This window comes from Tupaia chinensis, unplaced genomic scaffold, assembly GCF_000334495.1.
Source record: "Tupaia chinensis unplaced genomic scaffold, TupChi_1.0 Scaffold143584_1, whole genome shotgun sequence".
In the NCBI taxonomy this organism is placed as follows: domain Eukaryota; kingdom Metazoa; phylum Chordata; class Mammalia; order Scandentia; family Tupaiidae; genus Tupaia; species Tupaia belangeri.
In genome coordinates this window covers 7,791,494-7,809,548 of record NW_006203430.1, presented here as the reverse complement: position 1 = coordinate 7,809,548, position 18,055 = coordinate 7,791,494, and the positions used below count along the sequence as shown (strand labels likewise).

The following is an 18,055-nucleotide window of genomic DNA, read 5'->3' as shown; positions in this document are numbered from 1 at the left end:
AGCACGCACGCACGCACGCACGCACACGCGAGCACAGACGCCTGCTGGCTCATGTGTAACGCCAAAAGCAGTGCCGAGAGTGGTTTAAAAATCTTCTGAGGCGCAATGTTTCTGGATCCTAGAAGGGAGAAGTACAAGTTTCAAAATACGAGCGGCTCAAGTGTTTTAACAAAGCTAGAAAGAAATATTTAACAGACGAGAAATGTAAAGTTCTCCGATGTAAAAAGTACATAGTGTATATTATCACAATAGGGACTTTATGTAAAATGTGAAATTAATCTTAAAATAGTTGTGGGGGGAAAAAAGCTAAAAAGACAGCCCTAAGAAAATACCAAAAAAAGGATGTTTTTTTCCTCCCAGTGGCATTCGCATCCAACTATAAATACTTTCTTCATTTCCAAACTCAAGGGAAAAAAGACATTGCCAGGCCACCCCATAAGAAATCCCACAGTATTTCATGGGAATGATAGGAAGACATCAATATCTTTTTTGTTCGTTCATTTTGGTTTTGCTTCTTAAGCAGTACTATCTAGTTTTCAAAAAATCCAGAAAGGCGTTTTCTCCAATTTACAGACTTTAACACATATTAACTAACATACATCCAAATGGAGATGTTATCAAATTTGTTATACCCAGAACAAGACCCCGACAGTTACTGTGGCAGGAACTGTACCTCACAATAAGCCTGAAAGACAGGCCTGTCCGGGGTTCAAACTCAGACTCCACCTCAGCAAATTATGTCGCCTCTGAGATTCAGGAGCTTACACATAAAGATGACAACATTTTCCTTGCAGGTCACTGTGAAGTGTGAAAGCCACTGTGAGTGCCACAATATTTCACGTAAAGAGCAGCATACATTTGGACCAGACAGAATTGGTTGCTGATACAGATGACTCAATCCAGAGGTGCCTCTTCAATAAGTCTTCCTCCATCCTCCTCGCTCAGTTTCCACAGCATTCACAGGCTGTCTGCACATTCCTACACTCCTGTTTACTCGGGACTCTTGCATTAGGATATCCGCTCTTGAGGTCAGAGCTCATATTTTCTGTAGTTTTTGTTTGTTTGTTTGTTTTTTGTACAATCTACTCCCTTTTCTATACCCCATAACATACCATAGATCCATAGCCAGCATTTCCCAGAACAACAGCATCAGAAGACCCCAGGAAGACATCCAGCATATTACAACTTCAAAGAACTCAAATCCTGCCCCTTGTATAAGCAAAACAGAAATCAAGCATAGAGGTGAAGGGTCTTAACTGTGTCACACAGATGAGTCAAGATCTTGACGTCCTGATTTCTCTCACCATGGCACACTCTGTCATTGGCATCCTCTTATGACAGTGCCCACTGAATGGAACAGAGAAACTGTGAATGCCATTCTAAATATAAACATCCTAATGACTCTCATATCCTGCACACAACCCTGGATCTGGGGCTCTGGCTATGTCTGTCAGACAGCAAGGGAGGACTTCTGCAAGAGACAATGACAGCAGTGTCCTAAGCAGAATACACACCCAGTATTCTGAACTCTGGCCCAAATGTTGTTTCCTGCTTTTATTTATTTTTTTTTAATTTCCTGTTTGGACACTTCACTAATTATGGCAAGAAGAAATTAAACAGATGAAGATACACAGATATCTCAGTCACTCATTGCTAGGTAATAACAATAACATTCTTTTTTTTTTTTTTGAGAGGTTTTTGCTATAGGGTGTGTGCGCTCGCCAGAGAGACAGAGAGAGACAGAGACAGAAAGCAAGAAATCACACCCCAGGGGGATGGCCACACCGCAATCCCTTCTCCTCCATTCTCCTCTTGGGATCTTGGGCATGCACACACACGCGCCTGGTATGAGTTTAAGCCACTGGGTCCGGGACTTGAACCGCGGTCGACTACATGGGAGTCCAGTGACATAGCCATTATGCCAACTGCTGGTCCCAGAATAATATTCATTTAACACTTGCTCAGTGCCTGCTTTGGCACTTTACATTCGTAATCGTAATTGAGGTTCTCAGAAACCCTGTATGGACGTTGCTTTCCTCAGTGGACAGCTGAGAAACCCAGAGAATTTAGGTAACTTGTCGAGGGGCACACAACTAATAAGAGGCAAAGCTGGGATTTTAATTCTGTTCCATCCTATAAGGTAATAACAATAACATTCTTTTTTTTTTTTTGAGAGGTTTTTGCTATAGGGTGTGTGCGCTCGCCAGAGAGACAGAGAGAGACAGAGACAGAAAGCAAGAAATCACACCCCAGGGGGATGGCCACACCGCAATCCCTTCTCCTCCATTCTCCTCTTGGGATCTTGGGCATGCACACACACGCGCCTGGTATGAGTTTAAGCCACTGGGTCCGGGACTTGAACCGCGGTCGACTACATGGGAGTCCAGTGACATAGCCATTATGCCAACTGCTGGTCCCAGAATAATATTCATTTAACACTTGCTCAGTGCCTGCTTTGGCACTTTACATTCGTAATCTTAATTGATGTTCTCAGAAACCCTGTATGGACGTTGCTTTCCTCAGTGGACAGCTGAGAAACCCAGAGAATTTAGGTAACTTGTCGAGGGGCACACAACTAATAAGAGGCAAAGCTGGGATTTTAATTCTGTTCCATCCTATAATTCAACAGTTATAATAAGAAAGAAAGCATAGCAGAGCTACCAAAAATGAATATTTGCTGTATACTTGGGAATCACTTTGAAAACTAAAGTTTATTTTTGTGGTAATATTATCTTGAAGCCCAGACTTTCTTTATTTATTTGTTCGTTTGTTTGTTTTATTCAAGAGTTTATGCTATCCAGCACACGTGCTCACCAGAGAGACAGAAAGAAGAAATCACTCCCCCTGGAGGGATGGCCATGCTGCAATCCCTTCTCCTCCATTCTCCCTTTGGGACTTGGGTCACACACATACATGCACCCAGCATGAGTTTCAAGCCACCAGGTCCAGGACTCAAACTGTGGTCGACCAAGCAGGAGTTCAATGAAGTACCATTACACCATCTGCTGGTCCCAGCTCAGATTTCAATAATCAAACAGCAGCAAATCATTCACCAACAGAAATCTTTCATTCAGATCCTTCAGTCATCTTTATGCACCCCACAGGCAGACAGGAAGGTGTGTTGCAGTGAGAGGCCACACCAGGACTTCTCAGGCAGTCTCTGGTTGGCAAAGCAATGTTTTTGAAGACCCATCATGTCCCAAGTTTGCTATCGTATACCACCAAAAAATAAAAAGGAACTAAGCTTTTATTTCTCTGAAAATCTAAATTTTAGTTTGAGAAGTAGAATAAAAATAAGGCAAGCCGTCTAGTCTTGTGGTTAAGGGAGTCAGTTCCCAAATGGCTGACCACGGTGTGAATCCCAGCCCCCACAACTTGGAAAACACACCAGGTTGGGACCAGCAGGTACCATAATAGTTATGTTGCTGGACTCCCACATAGTCAACCACAGTTAGAGTCCTGGATCTGGCAGCCTAAACTCACACTAGGCGCGTGTATGTGTGCACTCAAGGTCCTGAAAGGAGAATGGAGGAAAAGGGCTTGCAGCATGCCATCCCCCTGGGGGTGACTTCTCATGTTCTGTCTCTTCCCGGCAAACTCATGCACTTTATAACAAAAATATCTAACACAGACACACACACACACATACACACACACACACACACACACCAGGTGCCAAAATCCCAAAAGGAGAGGGAAAAAGGAGTTGCAGCATAACCATGCCCCATTGGGGGGCAGTTCAGTGCTTTCTCCCTCCCCACCTTGTCTCACTCTTTTCTGTCTTTCCTAGCAAGTGCTTATGCTCTCTAGCAATAAAAAAGAAAATTTAAAAACTCTTAAGTCTTTAGTGGTAGCTAATATCTTCATTCAGTAGATGAAGTAAGATTCAGTAGACTACATACTCAAGGAAGTACCCTCACATGGTAACTTGGAAAAGGGCTCAAAGAACCCTTCCCCACCCTTTACTTATCAGTAGATACTGATATTGACCATCACAATGCCAAAGAAATAGAAGATCCTAAAGTTGTCTAAGTCAGTGACAAAAAAATCAAATTAGGTTCAAAATCATTTTAGTCTTGACTAAACTTCCCTGGATTTTAATTAGTTATATCTGTCAATGGTATTGTATGAAAGCTTGATATTAACTGGGATGGTTTAAAAATCATAACACCTTATTTCCCAACATTTCTAAATTATAAAGTGTTTAATATTCACTGATGTCTAGATAAGTATTTATTTGTTGTTTTGGTAAACAACCAATAATAATTATCTATGTTTAGACATCTTCTTCCATTAAACTGCACAGAATGTGCCTTTTTTTGAGGGGAGGAGAGATTTTTGCTATAGGGCATGTGCACTCGCCAAAGAGAGAGAGAGAGAGAGAAAGTGAGAAATCCCCCCAGGGGGCATGGCCATGCCACAATCCTTTCTCCTCCAATCTCCTCTCAGGATCTTGGGTAAACACACACATGTGCCTGGCGTGAGTTTTAAGCCGCTAGGTTCAGGACTTGAACCACAGTCAACTATGTGGCAGTCCAATGACATAACCATTATGCTATCTGCTGGTCTCATGTCTTTTTTTTTTCTCTTAAGAGGGAGATTTTTTGCTATAGGGTGTCATGTGCTCGCCAGAGAGATAGAAAGTGAGAAATCATCCCCCAGAGGGATGACCACACCACAATTCCTTCTCCTCTATTCTCCTCTCTGGATTTTGGGCACACATGTACACACACACACACACAACCACACACACCCCTCGTGTGAGTTTCAAGCCACCAGGTCTGGCACTCGAACCACAGTCAGCCAAGTGGGAGTTTAGCAATGTAACCATTACACCATCTGCTAGTCCCTGGAATGTGTCTTTTAATATTTCCTCATAACATTAGTTATTTTATACATTCAAACTTTGTCTAATTGCCAGAGGGTGTGTGTGCTTGCAGAAAGAGACTGAGAGCTAGAGGGAGAAGTAAAAAACATCCCCCATGAGGCGTGGCCACGCAGCCATCCCTTCTCCATCCTGTCAGAATTTGGGGCACACACCCACACATCCAGTGTGTTTCTCAAGCCGCTAGGGCTGGGATTCAAACAATGTAGTTGGCTTTGTCAGCCCTCAATTTTTTTTTTTTTTGAGAGGTTTTTGCAATAGGGCACGTGCGCTCGCCAGAGAGAGACAGAAAGCAAGAAATCACCCCCCAGGGGGATGACCACACCGCAATCCCTTCTCCTCTGTTCTCCTTTTGGGATCCTGGGCACGCACACACATGCCCCTGGCGTGAGTTTAAGCCACCGGGTCCAGGACTCGAACTTCGGTCGACTATATGGGAGTCCAGCGACATAGCCATTATGCCAACTGCTGGTCTCACCCTCAAATATTTTCAATGCAATAATATATGTGTAGATATACACATACATAAATGCCTATATATGCACACAAGGTTGTGCTATTTAAATAGAAATACACACATAGAGTCAGGCTTCACTTACAGGGACACATTCTGAGAAATGGATCATTAGGCAGTTTTGCTGTTGTGTGAACAACATAGAGTGTACTGACATAAACCTAGATGGTAGAGCCTACTTTATATCTAGGTTATATGGTAAAGCCAATGGCTCCTCAGCTACAAACCTGTCCTGAATGCTACTGTACTGGACACTATAGGCAACAGTAACACAACGGTAAATACCTGTGTATCTAAACATCTAAATATGGAAAAGGTAAAGCAAAAATATGGTATAAAATAAAAATGTGAATCCTGTACAGGCCATTCACCATGAGTGGAGCTTGCAGGACTGGAAGTTGCTCTGGAGGAGTCAGTGACTGCAGTAAATGAATGAGAAGGCCTAGGATATCACCGTATACCACTGTGGGCTTTCTAAACCCTGGACACGGCTGCACTAAATTTATCTTTAAAACTTTATTTCTTCAATAATACATTATTCACCTTAGTAGACTGTAACTTCTTTATTTTTTTAAACTTTAAAATTTTTTAAACTTTTCTATTCTTTTGAAATAATCAATAGCTTAAAACATAATGTATATCGGTTCAAAAATATTTCCTTTATGTCCTCATTCTGTAAGTTTTCCCTATCTTAATTTTTTCTATTTATTATTATTGTTATTTTGGTTTTTACCATAGGGCATGTACATTCACTTGAGAGAGACAGAAAGAGGGAAAATGAGAAATCACCTCCTAGGGGAGCATGGGCATGGCCACAATCCCTTCTTTTCCATTCTCCTCTCAGGATTTTGGGTGTGCGCACACACACCCTCGGTGTGATTTTTCAAGCCACCAGGTCTGGAACTCTAACCACAGCCGGCCATCTGGGAGTCCAGCACCTTAACCACCACACCACCTGCTGGCCCCTATTTGTTATTTTTTAAACGTTGTTAAAAACTAAGACACGCAGGACCAGCGTATGGTGTGGTGGTTAAGGCAGCTGGGTCCCAAATTACCGGCTACACGCGGCACCCTACACCTAGCAGCTTGAAAAACACACCAGGCATGTGTCCGTGCGTCCCCGAAGTCCTGAGACGATGGAGAAATGGAGAAGAAGGGGTTATGGTGTGACCGTTCTCCAAGGGGGATGCTTTCTCGTTTCTTTCTTTCTCTCTATCTCTTTTGGGCAAGCACATGTGCCATCTGGAAAGTTAAAAACAAAACAAAACAAAAAAACGAAAGTACAAACGACACACATTAGCCTACACCTCCACAGAATGATACCATTGCCTTCCTTCCACCTCCACATCTTGTCCCACTGGCAAGGCCGATGAGCAAAACTAGATGAGATTAAATGTAGAGGGAGTACACTCAAAAATAATGATAAATAGGATAGGAAACCAGTAGCATCACTATTGCCATGATCAAGTATTATATATTATACATGTGTGGTTTACTTTTATCTGACCAGCAGTGCTGTAGGTTTATTTAAACTAGCGTCACCACAGACAGATGAGTGAGAAATTGTGCAGTAACATTACAATAGCTACAATGTCAGTAGGCAATAAGGATTTTTCAGCTCCATTATAATCCTACAGGGCCACCATCATGTATGTGGCTCACTGACCAAAATGTCAGTATGCAGTACATGATTGTGTATATACATTTGTGCATATACATGTATATACATATACCCACAGAGACACTCGTACACCTGACATGTGTAACATTTTTCACATTTCCAAAACAATACTCAATCTTACAATTTGAAATGCATCCTATCTTCTATTACAGATCACATTTTTATGCTGGTTGTGATCTACTAAAATAATTTCATAACCTGCCAATGAGCCATGGCCTGCAGAGAAGAGAAACCTCCGGCATTCCACTGAAACTTGCTGATGTGCTAAAGGGCAATCCTTTATAGCACAGCCCTGCGAAACTCATGACCTAACCAGAAAGCAGAAAGGAGCTAAATGTTCTCTGCTGGAGCCAAACAGAACTCACTCCATCTGTACTATCTGTGCATGAACTTTTCAAACAAAGTCTGGGATCCACTAGCCTCTAATACTTTAATGGAAACACATGCTACTGCTAAAGAATCTTTGCCTTGGCTTTCAGTGCTTTGATAAACTTGTAAGTGGTCATTCAAAAAGGCCTGGAATAAGCACAGCTCTGCACTCCACAGCCGGGGTTTACTCCATCTGTAGCGAGCCCAAAGGATCCTCATTTCTTTCTTTTTTTTTTTTAATAGATTTTTGTCATAGGGTGTGTGTGCTTGCTGCAGAGACAGAGAGGGAAGATGAGAAATCACCCCCCAGCGGGGATGGCTATGCTACAGTCCCTTCTCTTCTATTCTCCTCTCAAGATTTTGGGCACACACACACACACGCCTGGTGTGTTTTCAAGCTGCCAGGTTCGGGACTCAAACCATGGAGTTGGCCATGTGGGATCCAGCACCTTAACCACCATGCCAACTCAGGATCTGCATTTCTAACAAGGTCCCTGGGGCTTCTAGCAAGGTGGTCCAGTAACAAAGACTAGACAGCACTGGCATGTTTGCAGATAAAAGTTGCCTGCTTTAACTGAGATCCACAGCTGAGCAAGCCTGTGGTGAAGGTGGGTATTTAGGTGACATCTGTCACATGCGCCCGGTGTGAGTATAAGCCACCAAGTCCAGGACTTGAACCGTGGTCAACTACATGGGAGTCCAGCGACATAGCCATTATGCCAACTGCTGGTCTCAGTCACAGGTTTTTTTTAAAAAATTACCAATTCGTCTTCATTTTACACCATTATTATAAATATTTCTTGGCATTTTCTCCATGAGGCCACTGAAAAATATCACTGGAGTTGAAATTCTGCCCATCTTGGAGGCCACTGTTTTTTTGTTTTTGTGTTTTTTTGGAGAGGTTTTTGGTATACATGCGTTCTCCAGAAAGACAGAGAGAGATAGAGACAGAGAGCAAGAAATCACCCCCCCTCCCGCCCCAGGGGGATAGCCACGCCACAATCCCTTCTCTTCCATTCTCCTCTCGAGATCTTGGGCACGCACGCACATGCGCCCGGCATGAGTTTAAGCCACCAGGTCCAGGACTTGAACCATGGTCAACTACACGGGAGTCCAGCGACATAGTCATTAACGCCAACTGCTGGTCCCTGGAAGCCACTGTTAACCAGCCAAAGTCTGGATATGCCATTCTACACGCTACTGAATTAATAAGGGTAAAAATAAACTTCCAGAAAAGGCAAACCCTACACTAGTGCGGCATTCTCTTATTCAAAGCCATGTACTCTTTCCTCATTCTTGTGGGTTTCATTAAACTAAGCACAGAACATTGTAAACTGATTTGCAAGTTTCCATACTTGCTGCCAAATTTCCATTCCTGTGAAACCAATTTCAATTAAAAAAAAAAAAAAAGGTCAATCTAATCTTCTAGTTTTTCACATGGTCCAATTTATTCAGAATGTGGGGTAGAAAGTTGGAAGACAACCAATCAATCATTGGCAAATAATGTCAATGTTAATTTATTGTCTTTATTTCTAAAATCACTATTTTGTCTCAAAACCGTTTCCTCCTCCAAGTTCTGGAGAGCTTTGCAAATGCGGATGCTGCCAAACAATGACCTTGTTATAAGCCAAGGTTTAGTTATTGGAAGTCATTTACTTTACTACCTTTTAGCTGAAGTTCTCATGAAAATCTTCCAAATCACTAACTTTGTTAAGAATTTTTACAGGCTTACAATATAATACTGCATAGCTTCTAAATCTTTTAGGGTTTTACTTAAGGCATTACTTTAGCCTTAAAGAAAACAGTACAATGTGAAGTTAATGACATAGGTAAGAGAAAGGGAAATCATAAGGGGGAGTAGTTTGCAGTGACTTACAGCAGTGCTACATTACACGGAAAGCAGTATAAACTGTGGTCTTAGCCTTCAGGGCAAAACCTCTCTCCATACACACCTTGGAAAGTATAAGAACAAAAAAGCTTGACAGGCCAGCCCCAGTGGGAGAAGCCATATGGAAGATCAGGATTTGGTTCCCAGGTTGATCTGTACACACCAGGTGCATGTGCTCATGATCCTGGCCATGCCATGGTGAAGAGCTGGCAGGTGGGGTGGGGGGTGGCATTCACAGCCTGAGACCCTGTTGAAGGTGCTGTGGTTTCTTGTCCTTCTCACAGAAGGCAGGAAACAGGGAAGAAGGAAAGAGGGGGGAAGAGGAGAGAAGCAGAAAGGAGGGAGGAAGTTTGTCTTAAAAATTTTGTTGATAAAAGAATGTATTGGGGGACCAGCAGTTGGCATAATGGGTATGTCATTGACTCCCATGTGGTTGACTATGGTTCAAGTCCCGAACCCAGTGGCTTAAACTCACTCACACCAGGCACATGTGCATGCGTACCCAAGATCCCAAAGGGAGAATGGAGGAGAAGGGATTGCAGCGTGGCCATCCCCCCAGGGAATGATTTCACTTTCTGTCTCTCTGTCTCTCTCTGTCTTTCTGGCACACGCATGCGCCCTACAGCAAAAACCTCTCCAAAAAAAGAATGTATTGGTCTGCCTACAATACCTTAAAGCAAAGCTCAGAAAGGACAAGTAGTGACTCACAAACTGTGTCAGTTCTTATTACATGTAAACTGGGACCAGAGGGCCCCAGGAAAGCTACTGAACAATGCTTACATCTGGGTGATTTCTAATCAACCAGTTTGAATAAGGTAGTTCTACCTCTAGCTTATACCTTCTGGAAAAGCAGCAGATGAAAATGAACAAATGAAGAGTGGAACTATATGCAACATCTGAAATAAAGCTTGTTCATCTCAAAGTTACATGGCAGCAGGAGCTAGATCTGAGCAAAACCAGACAGCCGATCTCAAGCATGCAAACACTGCACAGGTTGTTTTTAGAAAGTGAATGATCATACACAGGCTATGCCCCTGGGAAACTTCACAATCCAGACAAAACTGTTCTCATTCCTCTCAAATTCCACCACGAGGTGTGACAGGTGAAATTGGTGCAGTTCATTTTAAAATAAATGGGATAGACCATTCTTCTAGTAACTGCTAAGGTTGCAGGTCTGTGTACAAATAACAAATAACGCACACACACAAACACATCTGCAACTCTAGTAATCAGAAGTAATATTCAAAAATACCGAACATTTCTCTGGTAATTTAAAAATGTACAAAGAAAAAAATGTGCATAATTAGATGAGTGTATACATACAGAAAAATGTTTCCAAGAGAATTAATTACGTGGTCCTTGCAAGTAAAAAGTGCATTTTGCAAGTAAAGGTATAATTGAAGGCCACTCAGAAATTTTAGCAGTCACCTTCATAATTCAAAATTTATCAACCTTCCCCAGCCACTGTTACCGTGTTGATCCTGACCAAGACCTAGGCCAGAACTCAGAAAGACATTCCATATGAAAGTGGATCTACTATTCGGTCAACACAAAAGATTTTTAATCTCATAAAAACTGCAACTTTTTTACTCTCAGAATTCTGTTCTTTTCCATTCTACATGGAGTCAGTGACTTGTCGCCCTTTGAGGTTGTGACTGAAACTGTAACTAACGCCCCCAAGGCAACTCCACGGGTGGGGTGGGGACAGGGCTCCAGGGATCTGCCTGGGAGTCTAGCCAGGCCTGCCGGGCTGGGCCAAGGCAGGGCCAGAGAAGTTGGGCTCACTTTAAAGAAGTTTCCTTCTCTTCAATGTGAAAAGCTACCCCCACATTTCACATCCAAATATGAAAGCCACTGCAGCAACATTCCTTCAAACTAAGATGATCATTTTGCAAAAAAAAAAAAAATCTCAGCCATGCTCAGTCCAAGTGCAGAACTGGAAGTGTCAAGCAGAGAGAGACAGAATTCTCCTGCCTCCAGTCATGGGCACAATGCCAGAAAAAAAAAGAAAGAAAAAAAAAATCCCTGAATTTAGTTCCTTCCTCAGTTTGTTGTACACACTTATCTCCAAGACTGTTCTCGCCCACATCAGTATCACGCACCAGGCTTGAGGCTTTACGCAGGATAAATAAACATATGACGCACCCTCAAGGAGTTCTCAGTGGGATAGTAGAATGACTTTTAAAGATTACCTGTGACAAAATGGCCTTCTGTGTTTCTGGGTCCAAAGGGAAAAGTAGAAGGAAGAAGTTTTTGTTTCCAAGGTCTAGGCAAGTACTGTTGATGTCCAAGCTACAGAACCACCATGTCATCATGACTGGTGACCTTATTAAAATGCACATTCACTCCTAGGCACCATCTCAGCTCCTCTGAGTCACAACCCGTTGGTCGGGGAGGTGGATTCTAAGACTCTGCATTTTTTTCTCAAACATACCAACAGTTGACAGAGCTACACCCCAATATCAAACAGATCTATGTGAGGGAGATGAGAAGGAGACTTAGTGTTCAGAGACTGGAAGAGAAAAGGGGTTGCTACTCAGGGAAGGGGAAGAATTTCCAGAGACTGGAGAAGCACGCAGAGGAGGATGCACAGATGCCCAGGCTCTGGAGCAGCTGAGCCTGGTTCTCTAGGACTAAAAACCACAGGACCCACCCTATAGGGGATGACTTCACCAGACCTCAATCAACGGGTGGCCAGCAAATAGGACCCACTGCCAACAAAGCACTGAGAGTGAGGGACAGTGAATAAGCCAGTGACAAATCCTTAGATGTATACCCCAGGAGGGAGGGACATCCCTGACTCTATTAACCACCTGGTTCTTCTCAGTCAGGACTCAAACAATATAACTCATTTAGAAATAGGGAGATGTGGCACATCCTGCCTGTGCTGATCCCTATTCCACATTTCAACAAATTATAACAAGCCCAGGAAAGTGCTCACCTCAGCCCAGGCACATGTGTGCTGCACCACGGAGGAAGCTACGCTCGAGGCCGAGGAACAGAAAGGGCAAGGTCTTCAGGAAGCATCAGATCATGGAGTATTATTTGAGAAACCAAGAGAAACAGGGAGAGGAGACCAAAGAAGGAACCCAGACCAGGCCACACAGATAAGTCTGGCCTCCTGCTTCTGAAGCCAGGCAGTGACAGGCCAGTCCTGCATGCTGGGTAGGGTCCTGGACCAGGACCATCAGCACTCCTTGGGAACTTGTAAAAAATGCAAACTCCCAGGCTCTGCTACACACCTACCCAATGAGCAGCTCTGTATTTGAAGAGCCTCACAGTTGATTCTGATGCACGCTCAAGTTTGAGAACTTCTGCTCTAAAGCACAGGGAAGGATATAGGATAGGGAGAGGCAAGAAACAGCTGAGATCAGAGGCAGAGCCTCTGTTCAGAGGCTGTTGCAGCAGTCCAAACAAGAAGTGTTGAGAATCTAAGCTACTAACAATGGGAATAGGGAAAGGGATCTTGTTTAAAAAAAAAAAAAAAAAAAGGTGCAGCCTAGACAGTGGCACAGCAGTAGAGCATGATGATGCTCTGCAAGGCTGACCCAGAAGGGAAGGTTCCAGGTTTATATCCAGAGACCTCCCTGAAAAAGCTGGACGCACACACATGGCCATGATCCAGGGCTGCCTGAGGCGAAGCGTGGACCATGGCACCAAGATCCCATTGAGGGCGCCTATCTTTCTGTCTCTATCGCACTCACCCTCTCTGTCTCTCTTGTTCATAAAAGAAAGAAACTTTATTTAAAAAAAGAAGAAAGAAAGAAACAGAAGGGCCGGACAGTGGTATGGTGCTTACAGCTGCTGGATCCCACATGGTGGACTGCACAGTTCAAGTCCTGGACCAGGTGGCTTGAAAAACATGGTGGGCACATGTGCATGCATGTCCAAAATTCCTAAAGAAGAAATGGAAGAGAAGGGATTGTGGCATGGTCATCCCTCATGAGGCCGCACACACCCTCTGAAAGAATGAGAGAGAGACACAGAGAGAGAGAGAGAGAGAGAGAAAACAAACGAGCTTAGAAGGTAAAAATCACAGGACCTGATGAAAAGAACATATTTTAGGGGGTCGAGGTCAGAACAGCTCCAGGTTTTTGGCTTGGGAAACTCAGCTTTAAATCAAGTAAAAGGAAAGAGAACTCTTATATAACATTACAGATCAATTTGCCAAAGTCTGCCTCAACCTTGAAACACTCAAGTCTGTTTATAAGCCAACTCGTAATCTTCCAGATTCAGGAAGACTGTATTTTAAATGCTTTTATAAAACAGCACAGTTGTGAAATATACCCATGTGCTTTCTTCAGATACATTCTTCAACTACTCTTTTCAGTAATGCGTCTCAAAATGCTTTATAAACAGAAATCAATCCAGATTCAAAACCCTAAAAAAGGGGAAAGGCTATAGAGAAATTACTTCATGCACTCCAAAGCACAGCCATTTACAGAGGAAAGTATTAAACAATGCTTTAATGCTCATAACCATTCTGAACAGAAAGGAAGCACAGTACAATATCTAATATAAAACACATGTTAAAGGCTTCTCTGCCCAAGAATGTTATTTACCTAAGTTATTGGACTCAGGATATCTATTAAAAAAAGTCGATTCTTAATTAGCTACACTCATAAAGGGACACTATATAATCAAACGATGGCAAATACTTCAAAAGTCACTCATTTCTGGCTTTGTAAGATGTTTTTATACTTATCATTAAATATGGGTGTGTCTAATGTTCTGGATATTTCCTTTTGCAAAAGCAGCAAGGCCCACTCTGAAGATGTGACTCAGGGGAGCTGGGAAGCCAGCCAGCATCTCTGGACCCGGGCTTCGCTTCGTGGGCCGTTAATGCAGAGCAGCCGTCTGGCAGGACTGCCTCTCAAAGGTCCCCTCCTCCTCGGCTGTTCAGGATCATTAACAGCCACTTTCGTCCCCCAACAGCCCAGCCTGCTCTTGGAAATGGCATTCAGCCAACCAGCAACAGCATGGGCCTGGAGGGGAGAGGCGGGGGTCCACCTGCTGCAGGGGCAGGGAGGAGGCCCTTTCCTTCCCTGACTCCATCACAGTATCCTATAACACCCATTCCCACTCAGGCCACCCTGAACCCGCCATCTCCTTACGGACTTGCCGCAGGCTCTGGGCCAGTGTCACCCCACATTCTGAAGTCAGGATGACTGTACTTTATCAAATGAAATAAGATCCTCAGTTCAGGAGAAGCTAAAGTTCAGCTCTAACTCAATAATAATCTTCAGATAGAGGGGTAATGGAGACAGTCCTGAGTCCACATCCCAACTCCCTCACTTACAATCACAGCAAACGCTCAGGACAGGCCAGCTATAGTTCAAGCTCTTTACATTATGGATTCTTTCCATCTTTATAAGACATCTACAAGGTGGGTAATACTCTTACCAACACCTTCCTTTGACAATGGGAGAAATGAAACACAGTAGTCGAGTGAAGCATCCAGGAAAATACAGCTGATAACTGGCAGAACTGGGACACGAACCCAGGCAGGTTGGCCCAGAGAAGCTGTGAGGTACCACAGGTTTTCTCCTATAGCAAGCTCCTGCCTCAGTCACTGTGCAGCCTCTCAGCTCTCGCTCTATTCAGAGCCTTAACTGATCTCACCAGGCTGCTGTGAGGGTCCCTGAGATTGCAAATGGGAAGGCTGGCACATGACACTCGGTCTCCGTGTACAAAACGACTGCTGGTCCTGCCACCCCACCCTTACTTCCCTACTTCCTCTAAGCTCTCTCAGGCCTGGGTGGCATTTGCAGTCTGCCACCACAGCCCCCACAGTTCTCTCCTTCCTAGACACAGCACAAGTACTGCCCCTTAGCCAGTGAGTCATAACTCTTGGGCAGTCTTCGGGACAGACGGAGTCTTTATAAATCCTGAAGTTTTTCTCTGAAATTCAAAAGATAAAAAAGTACTGTCCTTTCTAAGAACAACATCTAATTTTCTACCCTCAAGTAGATCAAATGGGCTTACCACTAGTTCTGTGGACCTAATGGGTTATTGCCTTTAAGGATACAGCTGAGGTTAGGGCAATAATGTCCAAAAGTCCCAAAGATCTGAGGTTGCAAATGTAAAACAAACAAGGTTTCTTAGCCTACAACACAAACTAAACTGAGATCTTTTACAAGCGTTTGCTGAAATCTGTTCTGTCCCAAACAGGCCCTATGCTAAGCGTTTTCTCAAAAGGATCTTTCTAAAAATGAAGCGACTCAGAGAGCACTCTAAAAACTGTACACCAGGAACCAGGAATCCAAGTCCTTGGCTAAGAAACCACATTCTTTCTTGGTAAACAAGATGAAGGAAATCTATCATCTAGCAAGTAGAACAGCGAGAACACACTGGTCTGTTTTTCCACCGGTAGACGGAACATTCGGGGTAGAATTCTACTAATCACTAGAGCCAAGACTGATGTGCCCCAGCATCTCAGACTCGCCAGTCCTTTCCTCAATTCTCAGACTCCCTGAAATCCAGCTCACAAACCAGAGCTCTTCTAATACCTTCATGTAGAAAATGTTAGAAGAAGAAAAGGGCTACTGAAATGTCAGAGACGGAACAAGAACAAGTCATCAATATGAGCCATCAACCCGGAAAAAATAAAGGCCGGGTGGAGCATCAGCGAAATAAACACTTCCCTGCAGGTAACAAGGGGGAAAAGAGTGACCGACCACTGCTGAATTACGGCACAGGGGCAGCCACAGGGAGGCACACCGCACTGGGTTTAGGAGTATTTCCAACTGCAATGCTGTCCTCCAAATAAGTTTAATTCTATGTCAATGAGCCCCATCTCACTTAAAGAGACTCAAACCAGAGTTAGGTGGTTTAACAGGCAAGTAATGTAACAGTGGGAATTGGAAGATGGATCAATTACTAATGTCTGTAAGACAGAAGGTCCAAAAAGACAAGGTAGGCTGGCCTTGGTGGTGCAGGAAGTATCAATAGTTTACTGGACCAACAGAAGGCACAATGGTTATGCCACTGGACTCCCACGTAGTTAACTGCAGTTCGAGTCCTGGACCTGGCAACTTAAAACTCACGCTGGGCACATGTGCATGTGTGCCCAAAATCCCAAGAGGAGAATGGAGGAGAAGGGATTGCTGCATGGTCATCACCCTGGGTGGTGATTTCTCGCTTTTTGTCTCTCTGGCAAGCACACATGTCGTATAGCAAAAATTTTTCTAAAAAAAAAAGTGGAAGTATTAATAGTATACTGATCTACATGGCCAACTACAGGTTAGGATCTCAAGTCAACCTGAAAATGCCTGGCACACTCAGCCAAGATTCCGGCTGGCAAAAGGCTGGGGAGAGGGGATCATGAGGTGGCAAGATCCTGTCAAGAGTATTTATTTCCCCAACCTCTTAACCCCTCTCTCATCAAAGAGATAAAACAATTGGAAGAAACACACACACACACACACACACACACACACACACAAGAGGGGCCAGCAGGTGGCATGGTGGTGCTGGATCCCACTTGGCCAACTCTGCTGTATGAGTCCCAGACCTGGTGGCTTGAAAAACACATTGTGCATGCATGCATGCCCAAAAGCCCTAGAGAAGAATGGAGGAGAAAGGATTGTGGTGTGGCCATCCCTTCCTAGGGGTGATTTCTCATTTTCTCTCTCTCTCTGTCTCTCTCTGGTGAGCAAACATATCCTATGGCAAAAAAATCTTAAAAAAAAAAAAAAAAGAAGACAAGGGACCAGCAACAGTGATGCAATGGAAACACAACACTCCACAATGTTAAGGGCGCATGGGAAGGTCCCTGGTTCACATCCCAAGGTCTCCCTGTACACACACGCTGGGTGCAGGGCACATGCTTGTGATTCAGGCTGGCTAAGGCTATCTGTGAATTACAGCAAGGAGACCCCATTAGGGATACCAATGTCTTCTTTCTCTCTCTCCTTCTCTCTCTCTCTCAGAAGAAATAAACTTTAAGAAAATGAGGAAAAAGTTTAATTTTTTTTTTAAAGTCCAGGAAAGTTTCAGGAAGACAGACATCTGCAAGAAGGGAAGGGAAGGAAAGAAAAGAGTGGGAGAAAATATTACAATAAAGAGACGCCGCAGACCCACGACCTGGAGCAGCTCAGAGCGGTGAACTCTTCAAGTCTGCAATAAAAAATGGCCTCCAATAAAACTACATTGCAAAAAATGGGTAAGAAACAGGATGGAAAGAGTAAAAAAGTTGAAGAGGCAGAGCCTGAAGAATTTGTGGTGGAAAAAGTACTGGACCGACACGTAGACAATGGGAAGGAGGAATATTTCCTGAAGTAGAAGGGATTTACAGATGCTGACAATACTTGGGAACCAGGAGAAAATTTAGATTGTCCAGAGTTAATTGAAGCATGTCTTAATTCTCAAAAAGCTGGTAAAGAGAAAGATGGTACAAAGAGAAAATCTTTATCTGACAGTGAATGTGACGATAGCAAATCAAAGAAGAGAGATGCTGCTGATAAACAAAGAGGCTTTGTCAGAGGTCTTGATCCTGAACGAATAATTGGTGCCACAGACAGCAGTGGAGAGTGGATGTTTCTCGTGAAATGGAAAGATTCAGATGAGGCAGACTTGGTACTGGCAAAGAAGCAAATATGAAGTGTCCTCAAATTGTAATTGCTTTTTATGAAGAGAGACTAATTTGGCATTCTTGTCCAGAAGATGAAGCTCAATAATTGTCTGCATTGTTTTTTATATATATTTATATATATATAT

The 18,055-nt window shown here is 43.5% G+C and overlaps 1 protein-coding gene and 1 pseudogene across 2 annotated transcripts in view; one reads left to right on the top strand and one right to left on the bottom strand.

Annotated features, from left to right (window-relative positions):
- Window positions 1-18,055, bottom strand: part of LDLRAD4 (low density lipoprotein receptor class A domain containing 4) — a 505,135-nt gene that overhangs the window by 436,260 nt on the left and 50,820 nt on the right. The window lies entirely within an intron of this gene.
- Window positions 17,442-18,015, top strand: LOC102488787 (chromobox protein homolog 3 pseudogene; annotated as a pseudogene).